The sequence below is a fragment of the Acromyrmex echinatior genome, chromosome 13 (genome assembly GCF_024713525.1).
Source record: "Acromyrmex echinatior isolate Ae372 chromosome 13, ASM2471352v2, whole genome shotgun sequence".
NCBI lineage: Eukaryota > Metazoa > Arthropoda > Insecta > Hymenoptera > Formicidae > Acromyrmex > Acromyrmex echinatior.
The window spans coordinates 6,386,360-6,404,048 of NC_141864.1; positions in this window are offsets into that span (position 1 = coordinate 6,386,360).

Consider the following 17,689-nt stretch of genomic DNA (forward strand, 5'->3'; position numbering starts at 1 on the left):
GGATTAGAAAGAAGATACAGATTTGAAAATAATTTTGTTAGATCATCAAAACAACTACGTAGAAAACTCAAATATGATGAGGAATGCTGCAAAAAATTTGATAATCTTAGTAGCTAATTTGAACATCCTATATAATATTTTCATTCAACAAATTTCAGATCTATATCTAGCTAAACTATTAATTATTTTAGCAAAACTCATAGCACAGAAGCAACATTGCTACAACATTATTGCAATATTATATATTGTATTATTGGAACATTGTAAATGCTGCTGCAAAATTGTTATAATTTGCGTATAAGATTCTTTCCATATAATAACAATATACACACATATGAAAGCATGTTCCCAAACATCGCACATTTTCTGCATTAAGTCTTATTTATAGTTTTGAAGACATCGTTTATGCTTCTTTATATGTCGCTTGCGCTTTCTCCCGCTTTTCCTTACGCGCTATTCCAGGCTCATCTTTTCTCTGCACGATGTAACTCATACCGCTCGCAATATTACATGCAAATCCGCGTTAATTTCGCGTATGGAAGGAACACGTCTTTCCTCTTGGCCGAAGGGACACGTCGAAGTGGCGCCACGACATTCCGCGGTCGTCAATTTCGTGCAGCCGCCTGGCGCTCGTCCCACGCGTTTCCACGGTTTTCAGTTTGCTCGTGTGTGGCATCCTTTTTTTTTTTTTTTTCCCTCGAACCCTCTCTCATCCGGATCCTTCATGCTAACCCACGTCCTGCCTCTCGTGCCCTGGGTCTTCGTCGTCGCTCCTTGCCTTATCCGAGACTCTTTAATTCGCACGCGTGGGCGCGCGAGCCGTTCCGTCCTTCTTCGTCTCGTTAAACTCACGTTAAACGCACGTTGATCTCCCTTTTTCCCCCGTCGATTTCTCTCTCACGCGCTGCACACGCACGGCCAAAACGCACGCGTGCCTTTAAAGCGGTACAATCGCGTGGCCCCTTGGAAGCTAATACATTCGATCGTTGATTTATGCACTATTCGCATCGAACGCATCGGGATTCTCCCCGAGATGAAATTAATTTCGTACATGCCCCGTTGGTCTCTCGCAGCCATGTAACTATCAATAATAAAAGGTGGGCCCTACTCGTCCTTTCAATGTAGCCCTTCCGATCACTCACACTCTCCTTAGCGCTGTTGTTTCATCCCTCGCTCTTCATTGTGTGTTTTTTTGTAGTATTTTTCCCATCCGCTCACTTAATCGACTAATAGGCAGTTATCCGTCTTACCTCGCATTCGATATTTATTAAGTTCGCAGAGGAAAGAAATGAGTAGAACACCTAAATGGTTGTAAGATCGTAATTACATACAGGAGGTAATTGCGGTAAAATATAGCTGATAACTTGTTATAAAATTTCGATGGAAGTTTGCGGATAAGTTAGTCAAGTACATATGCAAAATTGCGATCTGTCGACGTTTATTATGATTTTTAATCAAGTCGTAGGATCTACTCTAAAATTATCTGTTCATGTTTTGACATTGCCTTGTCACTTGTGTCTTTGATATTCCTGGCAGGAAAGAACTTTGAAATTTATGCAATATGATATTTTATATAATGATTGCACTTTCCTGTCAGGCTGAATATACACTGGCTATTCGGAGCTATTCTCAGAAGTGTAGACTTTCATGCTCTAGAGTCATTCTCTCGAAGCAAGAGTACTTTATGAGTAACTATCAAGTCTCGCGCAATCGCCGTTAATTGACACACACCGCGACTAATCGGTATGACTTACGCCTAGTTATCAACGTGACTCCCGTGATTTCGCGCGCTAAATTACGGGGGTACCGTTAATTAAATTTTTAAGTGATTCGTCGCGCCTCTCTCGCCCTCTCTTCGGATACGGATGAGGAGCTGCCTTTCTCCTTCGCACTCTCGTGGCGAACATAATAAAATGCATTCGTGTCAGATAAGAAGAGAAAGGCGGCGGACGTTGCGCGGAAGCGTCCAAGTTTCAGAATCCTGATACACATGTCGCGTTATTAATATCAGCCGCGTCGTAGATCCTGTCCCCTCGTTCTCTCTCTCTCTCTCTCTCTCTCTCTCTCTCTCTCTCTCTCTGTCTCATCGCCTTCAATCTTTCTTTTTTATACCCTGGAATCTCGTTCCGAAGTGTATAATTTTGCGCGCGAAGTTTGGGGACACGACGCCACCCGGTAATCTGCATACGCTTACACCCCGATGGACGAAGTCGAGTTTCGTAAAAGTGGAAGAAAGAAAAATGTGTGCCGGCTCACGTGGAAGGGAGATTTTGCATTACGCGAGCTGTCGTCGAACGCTTGTATATTTTTCAAACTGTTAAGTACTATTTCATTATACAGTCAAAGGAAACACTGGACTGTCTTTTCCCGACACGAGGAACTTTTATATTACACTTATGAAAATTATAGACAGATCAAAAGAATTATAATTATATAATAAAAATGTATAATTGATTGCATAATCTATGATTGACTTCTCAAAGCTCTCAATCTTGAATTAATTTCAAATAAACAGACTATTCCCCCGTTTAGATGATATAAGAAAGATAATAAAAAAAAAATTCATAACGTACAAATATAGGTATATAACTTAAGAAATAAACACAAACTAAATTAATTCAAATAAACAACTTTTTTCTCAGTGTGTGGTGACATTCACATGATTAAAATAATAAGTGTATTTAGTAGCACAATCTCTCTCGGTGAGCAATTATGTAAGTATTGTAGCAATTTAATGTGATTAGTTAGATCTAAATTTAAAAACCAATTACATTCAAACCGCTACTTATTATTAGTCATTTCGAGAGCAATTGTGCTATTGGATGCATCTATTACAGAGAAAGATAGTCTCTGCACGCCTAAAATCAATTTAGAATTTTATAAAGAAAATTTCAGAGTTGATTGTTATACTAGCACCTATTGTCATTAGAATTAATTCTTTGTATATTATAATTTTTCCTTTTATTATATTAAAAGGAAGATCTAAGCGAAACACTCTGTATAGTTGTAAGATATCGAGAATTACATTGCGTTCGCTTAATATACATCTGAATTTTCGTTTTGTATTTATGCAAGTATATAAGGAGGATCTTATGAAGTGTAATAGCAACTATGCCTGGCAGATAATGCACCGACGTGTCTTCTCGTACAATAAAGTCTGCGCGATATCCTTTGTAAGAGTCTTTTTTTACGCGGTGTAGATTACGAGGTATCGATCGCTCTAAAACTAATGGTCGTGTCTGGTGTCTCGCGATTTGATCTCGCCCGACGGATTCGTGATCGTTGGAGATGACCGTCCGATCATGTAACGTGTCTAGTGCTTCTCGCGGGGTCGCGCACTTCTCTCACGAGTATCAAGTACCGATCGCTTCATGTATGTTATACGAAGAATTCGCCTGTGCGCCTGTCGTGAATCACCTGAGTTTTAAAGCCACAATGAAGTTGAAAAACAGCCCGCGACTAAAGAAGAAATATTGGTCGTTTGGAGATTTAATTCGGCTACGTACCTTAAACGGTACATTGTTCAGGAGCAAAAGTTCAAACTTTTAACGAGTCACAGTTCAGAACAAGAAGCTCAATCTACAAAACATATTTTTTATTATTCGTACATCAATTCGTACATCATAAAAGTGTACATAGTTTGATTTTCAAATTGAATAATTGATACAAAATTTTAACTCTACAATAAATTTCTTTACAATTTTGTTTTTGAACTTTTAAGTCATGTAGTCTCTATGCAACAAAAAAATAATTTACCTAAGTAATTCACACAACCGAAAGTATGCCGTAATTTATACCGTAAAAAAATTAATTTGAGTTTTGCAAATTAGTCTATACGGCATAAATATTTCAAATTAAAACTAATTACAATATTTATAATTTAATTAATTTCAAAGATTAAATCGCGTCGTATTATTAAAGTACACAAGAAATAGGTCATTTGGAATCGATCGTACAAGTGGTGCATTATTTCTGACACAATTTCTGCATCAGATCTGTAGCGGGGAATCATTTCTCCTACAAAGCCAGGCATGTAGAATGTTCTTCTCATGAGCTCACGACGACGCACCATGGAGACTCGTTTGAGTCGCGTTTGGGGGGTAGACCATACCTCCACCTTCCATATATGTAATGACCGAGGTCCGTGAAAGACGAGAGAGAAAAAGAAAGAGAGGAAAGAGCAAGGGAGAGAAAAAGGTTGAAAAAGGAGGGAATATGAGAGATGAACGTATGAAGATAGAGGAGGGAGCAAAAGGATGCTGGGAAGCGAGGCAACGAGAGAAGGAGAAAGAAGAATAAGGACGCGCACGGATCCCGGGGTCCGGGAGTATCGGGCCCCACCTAGACGCGTGGGACCGACACCCACGATTCCCCGGCATCAACGTACCGACTCTCATCGCGTACACGCAGCACTTACATACATACAGCCGGCTTTTACGACGGGGGAGACAGCCTGTCGGAGTAATAAGAAGGGCCCTGGCCACGCGCGCCGGGCCCAACCAACCACTTACGTTTGAGAGTCGATCTCTCCCGACTTTCTGCGAGGTCGCACGCAGACGTTACTCTTTCGCCTCTGATCTTGCCGATGGGTGATACGATCTAGGGCTCGATCGTACAATCGAGGACCAATCGCATTTGTGAAAACTGCATACAGGCAGTAAATGAGAATTTGCAACGGTTCAGCGATAGGAGAATTTGGATCTAAAAAATTTTTAAATATATTAAGATACTATATATTTTGCTCTCTAAATCTCGTGGAGTGAAATCTCATTTGAAGAGACTGAAAATTTAGCCTGAAAAAAGCCTTGAAAAAAGAGTGAAAATACGGCCACTCTTGTTCAAGAGTGGTGAATTTTCACTCTTTTTAGAGTGAGATTTACTCTTTTGAAATGAGATTCACTCCAAGGAAATCTCAATCCAAAAGAGCAAATCTCACTTTGAAAAGAGTAAAAATCTGTCACTTTTGAACAATAGTAGTCGTATTTTTACTCTTTTTTCAAGACAAGCTAAATTTTCAGTCTCTTCAAGTAAGATTTCACTCCATGAAATTTAGAGAGTAATGTAATAAATTTATATTTGATAATCTTAAAGTTTCACCGTAAAAGAAAGTTGAGATTTCTTACCAGAATTTATAAATTAATTTCTATATTAAAAGATAATAAAATTACTCTTGAGACATTATTTTCTTGTAAAATTTGCACAGGAAGTTTTTGTCCATTAGATTGTACTTATTAATATGACGTTTAATTAATGTTTCTATTCATTTACCTATTAAAATTTGAATTTGTCCAATGTTTTAATGAAAACAAGATAAAGATCTTTGATTTCTTTCTATTGGAGTGACAAACAATCTTATTGAAATTATTTTCCAAGAAAGTATTCTGTTCCTTCTCCACTAAATAAATTCTAACTGTATTGCGTGTTACGATAACATGACATATATTGGACACCGAAGAAGTAATTGTTCTCCAGCGCGGGTGAGTCTATTCGTGGTAAGATTATTCTTGATTCGTGCGCAATTTATTATTTCAAATCGAAAGCTGATCTCCGGCGTTCTACACGTGTTGCCTGTTGGCTCAGCGAGCTTTCTGATAGGGAAGACAGATCGTTTGGCTGGAATTGGACGTGGATCTGCAGGAAGCGAGTAGGAGGGTAAGCAATGTTACACTCTCTCGTCGGATCGTAATAAGTGTGCAAAGTGACGTCTCTTCCGCGAAAGGTGCAATAAATAATTGCGCTTGAAAGACGCGTCGTTTAATTTTGGAAATTGCTCATTATGCGCTGAAGCCACGTGGGCGTGATGCTACGAAAAGGCATCAGTTGTTTTATACATATTTCATCGAATGAAAATCGCGAAAATAATTTTACAAGAAAGATATTAAAGAAATGCAATATAGAACTTTTAATGACAGTAAGCTTATTAATAGAATGTTTCAGAATAGCATATTGCTATTTCGAAACATTCCATTAATAAGTTTACTGTCATTAAAAGCTCTATATTTCATTTCTTTAATATCTTTCTCCCGAAATTATTTTTGTGATTTTTAATACATCTTTAATATCTTTCTCGCAAAATTAATAAGTTTAATAATCGATTTTCGATTGCACAAGAGTTTTTAATAACCTATTGAATTTTTGCTAGCAATCGTCTAAATGATAATTAGACGTACTCTTAATTTTAGATTTTATTACTAATTTGATTTGTTTCTTTTAAATAGCTATTTTGTTAACACATGTTAATTTTATATATAATATATATTTTAATTTTCTATATTGTGTTTTTTCTTAAATAATGCTGTATGTTAAAATTAAATATTTATTGCATTTCAATTCAAATTAGAATTTAGATATGCATATATATTCTATATTTTCTTAATTTAAATAATTGTACATGAATTTTATTTTAATACGTGATTTTATATCAGGCAGGCAATTGAAATCTTAAATGTATAAGACAGAGATATATCTATATATAAATTATTATATTCGATCTACGATTTTCTTTTCAATAAAATGTCTTTAAATTAACTTTAGTTTATTAGGAATAGAAAATAAGATAGATCTACACCATTAAATTTAATTTGATAATGTCATGTCATACCTAATTTGAGTTATTTTTAACAATTTCTGTAGGTCGCCGCTGCTCTCAAAATGTATTGATTCTTTAGTTTATTATTTATTAAATGCATTTAATATAAACGTTGCTATGTTAAACTAATCATAGAAATGAATTAATTTACATTTTGACACATGAAAATTACACATAGCAAAATGTTTTATTAATTCAAGGGATTGAATTACCATTGCTCCTTTGATATCTAATAGTGTAGAACATTTTAAAGTTTTAGGAATATTAAGAATAACTGCCACGTTTCGAAGCTTCTTCATCAACAATTTTCCCTGAATAATGTCTTCATAATGATGTCGCGTTGATGCAGACACAATGTTGTGTAGTCCATCACAAAGCACAATTATCCTGTTCGATGAACGTGTCGATAAAAACGCAACATTAATCATCGCCGTTCTACATCCAGTGTTCGTAAAGTTTTCCGTGTAGGATTTTGTTCCTAAACGCGTCAAAGCGATTGATCTTAATTCCATTCTCTACCATTCTGTTCTTATCGAGACTCGAATATCTCCATGGCAGTAAGAGGAATGTTTCGTAATCACCTGAACAACTAAATCCTTGTAGAGCTAAGTTTTATCCTCTGTCCGCGCCAGAAATTATCCTCTTTGTATTGGCGTAATAATAAATGAGTACTCAGAACGTATGTTATACGAATAGTTTTAAATTATAACATGCAGAATTATTCTGTAATTTTAAAAGACAACTAATGATTTTTAAATAATATTATTAATAATATTATTAGTATTACATAATATATGAATAATAAATAATTAACATAATTATTGTAATTTTTAAAATCATGTACATAAAATTAAATTTTAATATAAATATTTTAATATAAATATACAAAATATATACTAAAAAAAAGAGTCTAATTGCATTAGTTGGAATTCAGATTGAAAACAGGTCAAATCAGAATTTTCTGATTGAATCTATTATAATTCTATAGTTAAAATAATAACAATTCTTATTATCTATTGATATAATCAGAATTTTTTTCTATTTTTAACTAGAAATTTTTCTCAGTATAGAATTGTATTTTATTTAACTTGAAATCAAATTTCATTCAAATTTAATGTAAATCTAATTATTGATTTTATTGGCCTAATAATTAACTAGTTAATTATGAGAAGAGCTCAATATAAACATTTTATCAAGTCGATTGAAAGAAAATATTATTATTATAGTACATTTTTGTATAACGTTTCTTCCTTTTAATTGAAATCATCGAATAACGTTGCTTATTTTTTTTCTTATGGGTATGATTATAAAAAGATTAGGATTATTGCGACAGTGTGAAAGTGCCAGCTTCGCAGCGAAAATATTTTGTGAGTTGCCTGGGAGTAAGTCGGGAGCCCGGGCAGTGGTTGCCGAATCAACATTTTACAGCAAAAGAAAGCAAGAAAGTTCTGTCGTCGAATCGACCATAAATCATAATTAAACGTCAAGGAAGTGTCCTGTGGCCAAGGCCTATAACTCGTCCAGGTGACTCCAAAAAGCAGTTGACCTGCTCGCCACACCTCCGCAGTCATGTTTATACTTCATTACTATTCTAACGCTGTCTCTAAATCACAACCTCGGCCTTTAAACGCCTTCTCGATTCGCGAGTGCGCCGCGATTAGATATTTTGATTTTATTCTTAGTAGATCGTGACGCATGTCTTGCATACTTATAATCTGAATAGAATGCGTAATGACATTCAAGAAAAATATTGCGCCAATGTTGATCTGTCAGTGTCCGAAGAAATTATATATCAGCTACAGGAAAGAAATAAGAAACATTGTTAAATATTGTAGAATCGCGATTAAATAATATTTGATTAATTGTTGTCATATTTTTTCGAACAAATATATTTTAAAATTTTTAATGAAATTTTAGAAATAATAATTCGGAACAATTTTCGTCTCAATTAAGTTTTCAAATTAAAATTAAAAATAAAGTTATTTGATATTGATAAACATAAATTCTTCCTCATAAGAGCTCTTAACAAATTCAACCTTGAATAATCAAGTCGTTAGAAATACATTGCTGCAATAAATGTGCAACCGGCGTTTCTCAAGGCCGGTCGGGGACCCAACAATCGTGTGGCCCAGTCGACCGAGGGGCCTGATTCACGTCAGTAGATCCCGCGGCCAGATTATTCATGCAGCTCGCTTCAAGCCCGAAGAAGCATCTCGATACCACGTTAATAAATCTGCCTAATACAAGGGGCGCGGCAATGCAAGTAAGGCCCCTTTCACACTGTTGCATGCCAGAACATGCGTTTTATCACGTTTTATTTACATACATTTCATCCGGCATTATCGAAAAAAATTATTCCTACAAACATTGTGTGACACAGAAATTTATTTTTTCTCAATTGTCTTATCTAGATCCAAACTTTACATTTATTTATATTTCAAGATTAATGAGATTATTTAATTATACTTATAACTTATGAATTAATCTTTTAATACGTACTGATCTTGAATGTAAATGTCTAGTGTTTTCTGAATTATTTCATTCAGATAGCTTTTAGTCTCTCATTTTTAATTGCATCATCGATTATTAGATCACTTTATATGGACTACTACATTTGATATCGGCTATAAGCTTTTATCTTCTTTCTGTAAATAATGAAACGGAACATTTATATCACCATTCATATTTAACCAAAATGAATGTAGGCCACTGTTTTTCACGAACTGGTTTATCTCAATAAGAATGCTATTTCTGAAAACCTCTCATTAAATTATATTATATTAATGAGTGTTATTAATTGTCGATTCTGGAATGAATTAAAATCAAACGAACTCTGTTCGATTCGTTGCCATAGAAAATACCGCAAAATAGTCTAGTTTATTCATTATCCTTTTAATCCTTTTCATTGATTATTCTTTTCTTTCTCTGTCTATTTCCTCTTTTTTATCATTTCCTTTTTTGACGTCGTAAAGCTGTCAGTTGGACAAGATCTTGCTCGTTGCTGAAGATGCGCCACACGGTGCATCGGCTCGAATTTCTGGTTCTCCATTGTGCACGTTCTCGCGCGCCCTTCTCGCTCTCGCCTTTGTCTTTGTCTCGTCCCTCCTTCATCCGTCAACTCTCTCTCGCTTTCGAAGGATTCTATAAAGGCTAGATTGTAAGCGAGACGGTTCTCTTGTATCAAGTTGTTCCTCTGAGCGTGGGCGTATCGCCACCACCGTATTTCGTTTGCTTTCATCCTAGGACAGTGTTTCCCAAAGTGCAAAGTCTGCAAACAGCCGCTTGGTGTCCTTTTGAGGTCATCTCTTCATTATGTCGTTCCTTTATCTTGGAAAAACGACGTTGATAAAATTTCAGTAACGGTTATATCACATGATAGAATGAATAGACAGGTAGAATTTATTTTTCAATTAAATTTTCGATTTTCGAAATTTAATTTACATTATAATTCAATTTACATTGACATTAAATTGGCAAAAGGAATTATCAGTCATATTTTATGAATTCACACATTTCGTCTTTATGATTTATATCAATGGAATATTTTATTTTTAATGACTTTTGAAAGAATTAATATGAATTTTATTTCTGCGCTACTCTTTGGCATTCACATAATAATCTCATTTTCTATCATATATCTCGTTTTCTTTGATTCTTTTTACGTGAGATTTGTTCGATAGATTGAATCCAATGCTTTTCCATATGGGATTTTACGAAGTTCAGAAAACGTACATGAGCTTTTTATATGAAAAGTACATGAGCTTCCTATATGAAAGAGGATAATGATCAATATATCATGTTATTCTGCAATACGTGTGCTTTCCCAAGGTACTGTTTGAAATGATTTAGTATTATATTCTCTGTTTAGGTTGCCGAGTCTTATGAAAGGATATTAGCTTTTATACTCTACGAATTTTTATACACGATTGGAATAACATTAATAGCTTCGAAGAAATAATAATAATAACGCTCGCAATATTGTTATTATTTTATTTTTATTTGAAAATTCGACGATTATCCTGTTCTAACTTTTAATGAAAATTTATTTTTAACATTTTAAATCTTTTTCTTGGGTAAGATTTGTTATAATATATTACTTTTTTTCATTTTACTCTTGCCTCAAAATATAACATTTTCGACACCATTATAGTGATTTTTCCTTTCTGTAAAGATGAAAGAAAAGAATAAAATCATGATTTAATTTTCAAATTGCAGGTTAAATTATACCTAGCGAACATTTTAGATTGGCGAATTTAGGAAGCACTGTAACTTGTAGAGATGGGAATATCTTTTGCGCGACAATAACGAAACGGAGTCTCGGGTAGAAGATGTAAGCTTTATAGTGAGAGAGAATAAACTTTAGGTGCAGTCGAGTACTCACCACGACGAAAAGAATAGTCGCCAAAATAAAAGCGATCGATTATCTGACGACATTTCGGGTGCACTACATTTCTTTTTTGCCTTTTCTTATCGACAATTTGAGTTCAATCGAGTCACCTCGATTATTTCTTGTTACATCTCGTATCTTCTTTGACGCTACCAGTAGGAATTGCTTTGGGCTACCACCTTCCTCGCGTTCTTTTCTTTTTCGCTATCTTCTCGATTTATTGGCAGACCTTGAAGGATCTCGTTTGATACTTAAGTGTTACATACCTACGTTCCCGAAATATCTCAAGGCATAACGTATTTCTAAAAATCAATTTCGTAGTCGCTTCCGGGCAATGCGATCGTTTATGCGTTTGATTTCTTCTTCTTCTTCTTCTTCTTCTTCACGACGTTGGAACGAGTCGCTTTTCGGCTTCGACTTTCATCCTGTTGGTACAAACAGCCTGTAATCTGCGCGTTCAAAGACGGGTAGGTTTCTCGCGCGATAGCCAATAAATAAGCGCGCCCACTCCTCTTATTAGCGCGATCCACCATTCCCTGGGTTCTTCACGTCCCGAAACGAGATTACCACGTTGCCGTCCTTAATGCCGCGACCCGCAAAAGCTATGGAGTAGTATCGGAAAGCTATGGAGTGGAATTCTGCAACACGTTGCTCCTTGAAAGCAAACAGCGCGTAAATTGTGGTTATTATAGTGAAATTATTTTTCAGTCAGTTACCATACAGATACTTTAGTATACGTGTCATGTGGGTGTGTGTAATTATAACACTACATACATTTAAATTTCCTCATAACTGAGAGAACATTTAGTACTGAGAACATTTTTATTGTCTTATTTTTACGTCGATTAAATAGTAAATTATTGTTTAATCCACACAGAATTTATAATTCTGTGAATGAAATAATGATTTCTCTTTTAGTATATAAGAACGTACTTATTATCGTCGATTTTCATTCCGTATTTTCAATTACACCAACATTGGAGATGTTGTTTGTTCTCTTTTGAACACAAGCGTTGCAATTTTTTATACTTTTCAGTTCTTCGAATTAATGATGTCCACAGATTGCTTTATATAGCTACCTCTGCATTTTGAATTACTTGTTCTCAAGGTTTACGCATCCATTTATTTGCAATTAGCGCAATTATCGATGTCGAAGCCCCGTCTTACATACGTTGTTTATCGCTTAACGCCATGCTGGGGTAAGATAAGCGTGATTTTGTTAGCGCGTCGAAGCGGGTAAATGGTGCTCGTGCGACGAATATCGAACAACTCCGAACAGCGTGACGCCACTGCGAAGAGGCTGCTGGATCGAGAAGGTGAGACTGCAAGAGTAAGAGAGAGAAAGAGAAAAAGAGACGGAAAGAGAGAGAGAGAAGTGAATAAATAAAGAGGGGCACAACGTCGTTCGCAATATGATTAATGTGGCCGATCGAGAGAGGAACAGAACCAGTCGGTCCGGAACGAAAGCCGCCTTCGGGTTAACTCTTCAAGGATCGGTGGCTCCACTTCCCCATGGGAGGAGTTGGAGGGATCCATCGATCGGGCGCCATCCAGTCAGCTTCTCGATTCTGCTTGAGAGAAGCGTATCCTGTGTGCATCACGATACAAATCTCACGGCTCTAATAAGCTATTTCAATGAAGATGCGTCCATTAAAAAGCATAGAAGTCAAATATATTGGATTTTTATCCAAATAAGATACCTTTCTGACCGAAGAAAAAAGCAAGGTTGCAAATGATGTTGCAAAAAGTTTTAACAGTTTTAACAACAAGTTTGAGCGTTCTACTTTTGATGGTCTAATAAAACTTCTTTAGATTTGTATTTAAAGTTGTAAGCAATCAAATTTTTAAAGTTAGCACATTTTTTATTTTTGATTTTGTGATATAAAAATTGCAGAACAGTTTTTATCTTTATGTAGAACTGTAAAATTATAAAAAGTACCTACTGAAATTATTATTCTTATTATCTATTATTATTCTACTATATCTATAATTATTATTACTATCTATGTTATTCTTTTTATATTCTTCTAATTACTCTTTTTATATTAATTACAGAATGTCGTGCTAACTTTACAGATTGCAATCGAAATTGGATATAGGTTGTTCAGCAGTGTATTGTTTCTATAGTAAGACATTATGTCAGTTTAAAAATATCTACTTTAATTTTATATTTAGTTACCTTATCTTCTAAAAATGGAATTGTATTTAGAATGTAATGAGAGCCCGAATTCAGATCCTGAAAGGTTTTATTTTTAATCCGTCATTATTCTGTAAATCATTGGAAAATCGTGAGAGTATTACAATAGCAGCTTCAAATATATTTGGAAATTATTGTACTGGAAAACGTATAACAATAATACGTTAAGTCTTTTTCAGAAGAGAAATTAATTTCAGGAGTTTGAAAGTTTAAAAATTTTTAGCAAAATCATTTTTTCCATGTACAATAACTATTAATATAAACAATATACGTAATATTTTTAAAATAAAAAGCAGATGTGAGGGTGTAACCATTTTTTCCTGAAAATCAGTTTGATTAATATCATATTAATGCACAGTAGGCATGCGTTTTGTACGATACGTTCTGGAACTTGATAAAAGTATCGAAATTCCTATGAACTGCTTTAATTCATCTTTTTGTCAATTAAACGATTCTCTCAATTTTGTCCCATCTTCACCTCGGCTAGTAGCCCGCTGTGAACCGGTTTCTTTTTCGTTTCAATTTCGTCGAAGAGTCAACTTCTTCGGGACTTCCATATCTCACCGTTCGACGCATTCGCTCTACCGGCCGACCTTTATTTTTTCACACCGTCTCTTCTCCTGATCCTGACCGTTCTGGATGCCTCGATCGTTTGTTCGCGTCATTAGAGGCTCGCGTGCGGCAATTTGCCACGCCCAGATACAAGAATTCGCACCTCCGGAACGCGGTCGACCGAGCGAAAAAGGAGAAATACACGCAAGACTTTTTCTTATCAATGCTTGAAGAGCACGTATGCCACTTCATTCTTGTCTCGCGTGAATTCTTTAACAACTTGTAAATTAATCTGACTCATATTACCGATATAATCTCGTAAATCAATTTAAAATTATTTTTAAAATAGTATACATTTATATTGTTAGATGTTTCATCACATTAAATGCTTAAGTATTATACGAAGATTATTTTATCAAATACTCGGATTATTCTAAGCAAAAATGATGCGTTGCTGTTTTTGCGAGTTAAAACAAAAAAAAAACAGAATTATAAAAAATTTTATTTACGAAGATAATAAATATCTGAAAAAGGGATTATTACTCAATAATTTAATTTGGTTATCAAAAATAAGAAAAGTCAAAGCTTTAAGAAATAAATATATATATATATATTTTTTTTTTTTTGGTTAATTTATTTGTAATATGTACGTATGAAATTAATATGTAAATCATAGGGCTGTTACTTTAAACGGCGTAAAAGTGGTTGATTTATTTAGTCAGTTTCGCTTAAGTACGCTCGGATAAGCGCGCATGGTTTTCTGATTGTGTAAGCTTTGATCGTACGAGAATCATAGAATATAATTAGAGGGAAAGTTCAGTCATATTACGTAACGCTATGCTTGATAACGTATTCCGGTAATCAGAAGTGATATTCTTCAGCACAAAGATTTTTACCGCTTTCTTATACGATAGAGATACGGAGAGATCTCTCGTCAATTTATTTATATTTTAATATCACCGTCGATTGATGGGGCGTTACATTGTATCTTTAACAACTCGCTGAAACGTTGTTGCATAATGCTGAATAATTTTCCACGATTTAATTACACGACGAAAATTCGCTGATCGTAATCGCGATCCGGTCACTCGAGGACGCGGCAATTAAACGTAATGCGAAACGACAGGCGTGGTGAATTTCGCATTTCACGCGAGTCCTGGCTCCGGCGTGGCGTGTCAGAGTGTCGCGTTATTATCAATCAGCGTGTTGTCTTGTTTATCGATGGGTATAAAATGTCGAAAGGCTTATTCAAATGCGGCACTTTAGCACGCGGGTGAGATCGACAGGGGACGGATTCACGCGGAACGCTGCACTCACCGTACCTGTCACTCTGCATTAACGTTCCGATCGCGCGTTCTCCGGACCCGCGAGGTTTCGTTTTCGCGATTCCGACCGCGACCGGACAGGCGGCTAATTCGCCGCGAGTGAGCTGATAGAGATGTTTGACGGGTCCGCATAATAAATCAGCATCGGGCGCAGCTGATAACGGGCTGCGCCCGTTGCGTCGTCTCGTCTTCTTTCCCTTGTCGCCCTGCAAAACATGCGTCCGTTCGCGCGAAACGGGTTTCGTTCGACGCGAAAAATAGGAAAGTCCTTTCTCTCTCTTCTTTTTTTTCTACAACGAGACGCGAGCGACGAGGTCCGTCAAAGCCAAGAATAATCACCGCGTATTAATTAATCCGCGAGCATTATCTGTCTATATACAGTCGCGTATTGCATGAACTATCTATTCTAAATATCGGTTTATCATCCCGCATGATTGAATAGACATAGAATGTAATAATCTTTTCGAAGTCTCCTTATAAATCGAAAAATAACTAATGTCTCTACTTACTTATCAGATAGTCTAAAGAGAGAGACATGAGAAAGGAAGGAGTGATTTACGAGAATTTACGAAGCGCCTGCTGTTACATAAGCTGGTATATCTCCTTTTATTCATATTTTACATATTCAATTTTCATAGAGAGGGTCGACTTTATTCGAGTCCTCTTCCATGAGAAGCTGTTTGACAAGGTAGATGATAGCGGCAAGGAAACACCGATATCGAACTCGCAAAAATCCGAAGAAGTCGTAAAAATTGTCAATAAAACACGAAGGGGGAGGGAGGGAAACGCGGGAAGCCAAGACGATCCTGGCTCCTACCAATAAGCGAATATTTGTCGAGAACAAATTTGTGGAGATCCCAAATTTCGCGAGGGTGTCCCGCCTTCGCTTCGTCTCTGAACGTTTAAGGGTGTATTGGCAAATATTTGCGCGCGAAAGCGGCTAGGTACTTCAGGCAAACCGAACGACGTATCGTGAAGCGATAGGCAGAAAGAAAAGAAAAGAAAAGAAAATAGGGGAAAGGAATATAAATGGTTGTGTTTTATACCTACACGACCTAACGATTGCCGGTAATAAATTCATCAAAGATTTAAAAATTTATTAAAATAAATTATATTAATTTAGAGATTGAATATGTATATATCTGTATGTATATATATATATATATATATATATATATATAAATTCACACCGAAATATTCAAGTTAAGATTCGCTTTGCCTAAAAATAGAATTATTTCTCTTAATTGATAAATTAAATTAATAGTATTTATGGCTCCAAGAATCCAATACAAATAAAATGCTTGTGTGCGTCTTCGCGATTATATCAGTACATAAGTTATATACTTATAAAGTGATAAGATATAATTTATTAACAATTAAAATGTACTTATCAAATTAAATTCACTTAATAGACGTTTCACTTTTGAATTTATGTGAGTCTTTTTCGATGCGATAATTAGTGAGATTGAATACAAATAGAAATCACAAAATAAGTCTTTGAATTGACTTACCACTTGCGTTCCCAATATTTCTCTTTCATTTGAGATTAAATATAATTTTAATAATTAGATTTGTATAAATTTTTGAAATCAAGCTGCTATCATCATTAATTCCATGAATAGTGATTACACAATTTTAGAATTATCTAGTATCATTTTCTTGATTTATAGATACAGTCTGAATTATTAATTATAATTTAAACTTACACTTCGTAATTTTAATTCAAAGATGCTTAGATATTAAATTAAAATGCATAATTTAAAAGCAACATAAATATGAAAATTATTCGGTCCTTTCTGCTCTCTTATTTATACCCAGAATAGTACAGGATATAAAATCTGGCCTACACAAAAGAGAGAGTTCCAAAAATATCCCTTGAGTGTTCTCAAGCAGAAGCGACTTAGGGAAAAAATTCACATTTCTTTTGGTGAAGTGAAGAAGTTGGAATAGCGTGTTCGTTAACTTTCAGCGATCGTATGCAAAGTTTCCTTTCGTACTGCTTGTATTTCTCATTTGCGAACTGCTTCACTCATACTTGGAAAAATTCTTCAACGCGAATCCATCATGTTCTAATAGGAATTTCTACAAACCATCGCTCCAATACAAATTACTGCTAAATAAGAATATTAATTTGAATAATGATACTCTACAAAAGTATTAGAACATTATTTTTTATATTCTTTATGTGCTTTATAAATCGCAACATCTCGCTACATAAACGAGACTCTCTTTTTTAACGAAAAATTATTTTTCATAAATATATGGTACTTGAGCAAGGATGCTTCTTCACGTCAGCTCTTTATTTATTATCGTGTTATCATGTTTCGTGCTCCAACGCTTCGCGCTCGCACTTGTTGCACGCGGAAGTGATTCGGGACGATTGAAATATCGCGTTCGGCTTTACGGTGGCGTTAAAATCACGGCTGGTCGCGGGTAATTGTACTTAATTGTGCATCGCTGGATAAATTCTGCGCACCGGATATCCCGCGAGCGCTCACTTCGCAATCGGGAACACCTGCAGCGAGATCTCTATAAAGTCGTGTCACCTCGAGGAAAAACATGATCGTAGAGTCCTAGGTAGTTCTCGAGTGTGTATTCGTATTCTTGTCTTCCTTTTTCAAGACAGGAATCTTTACTGC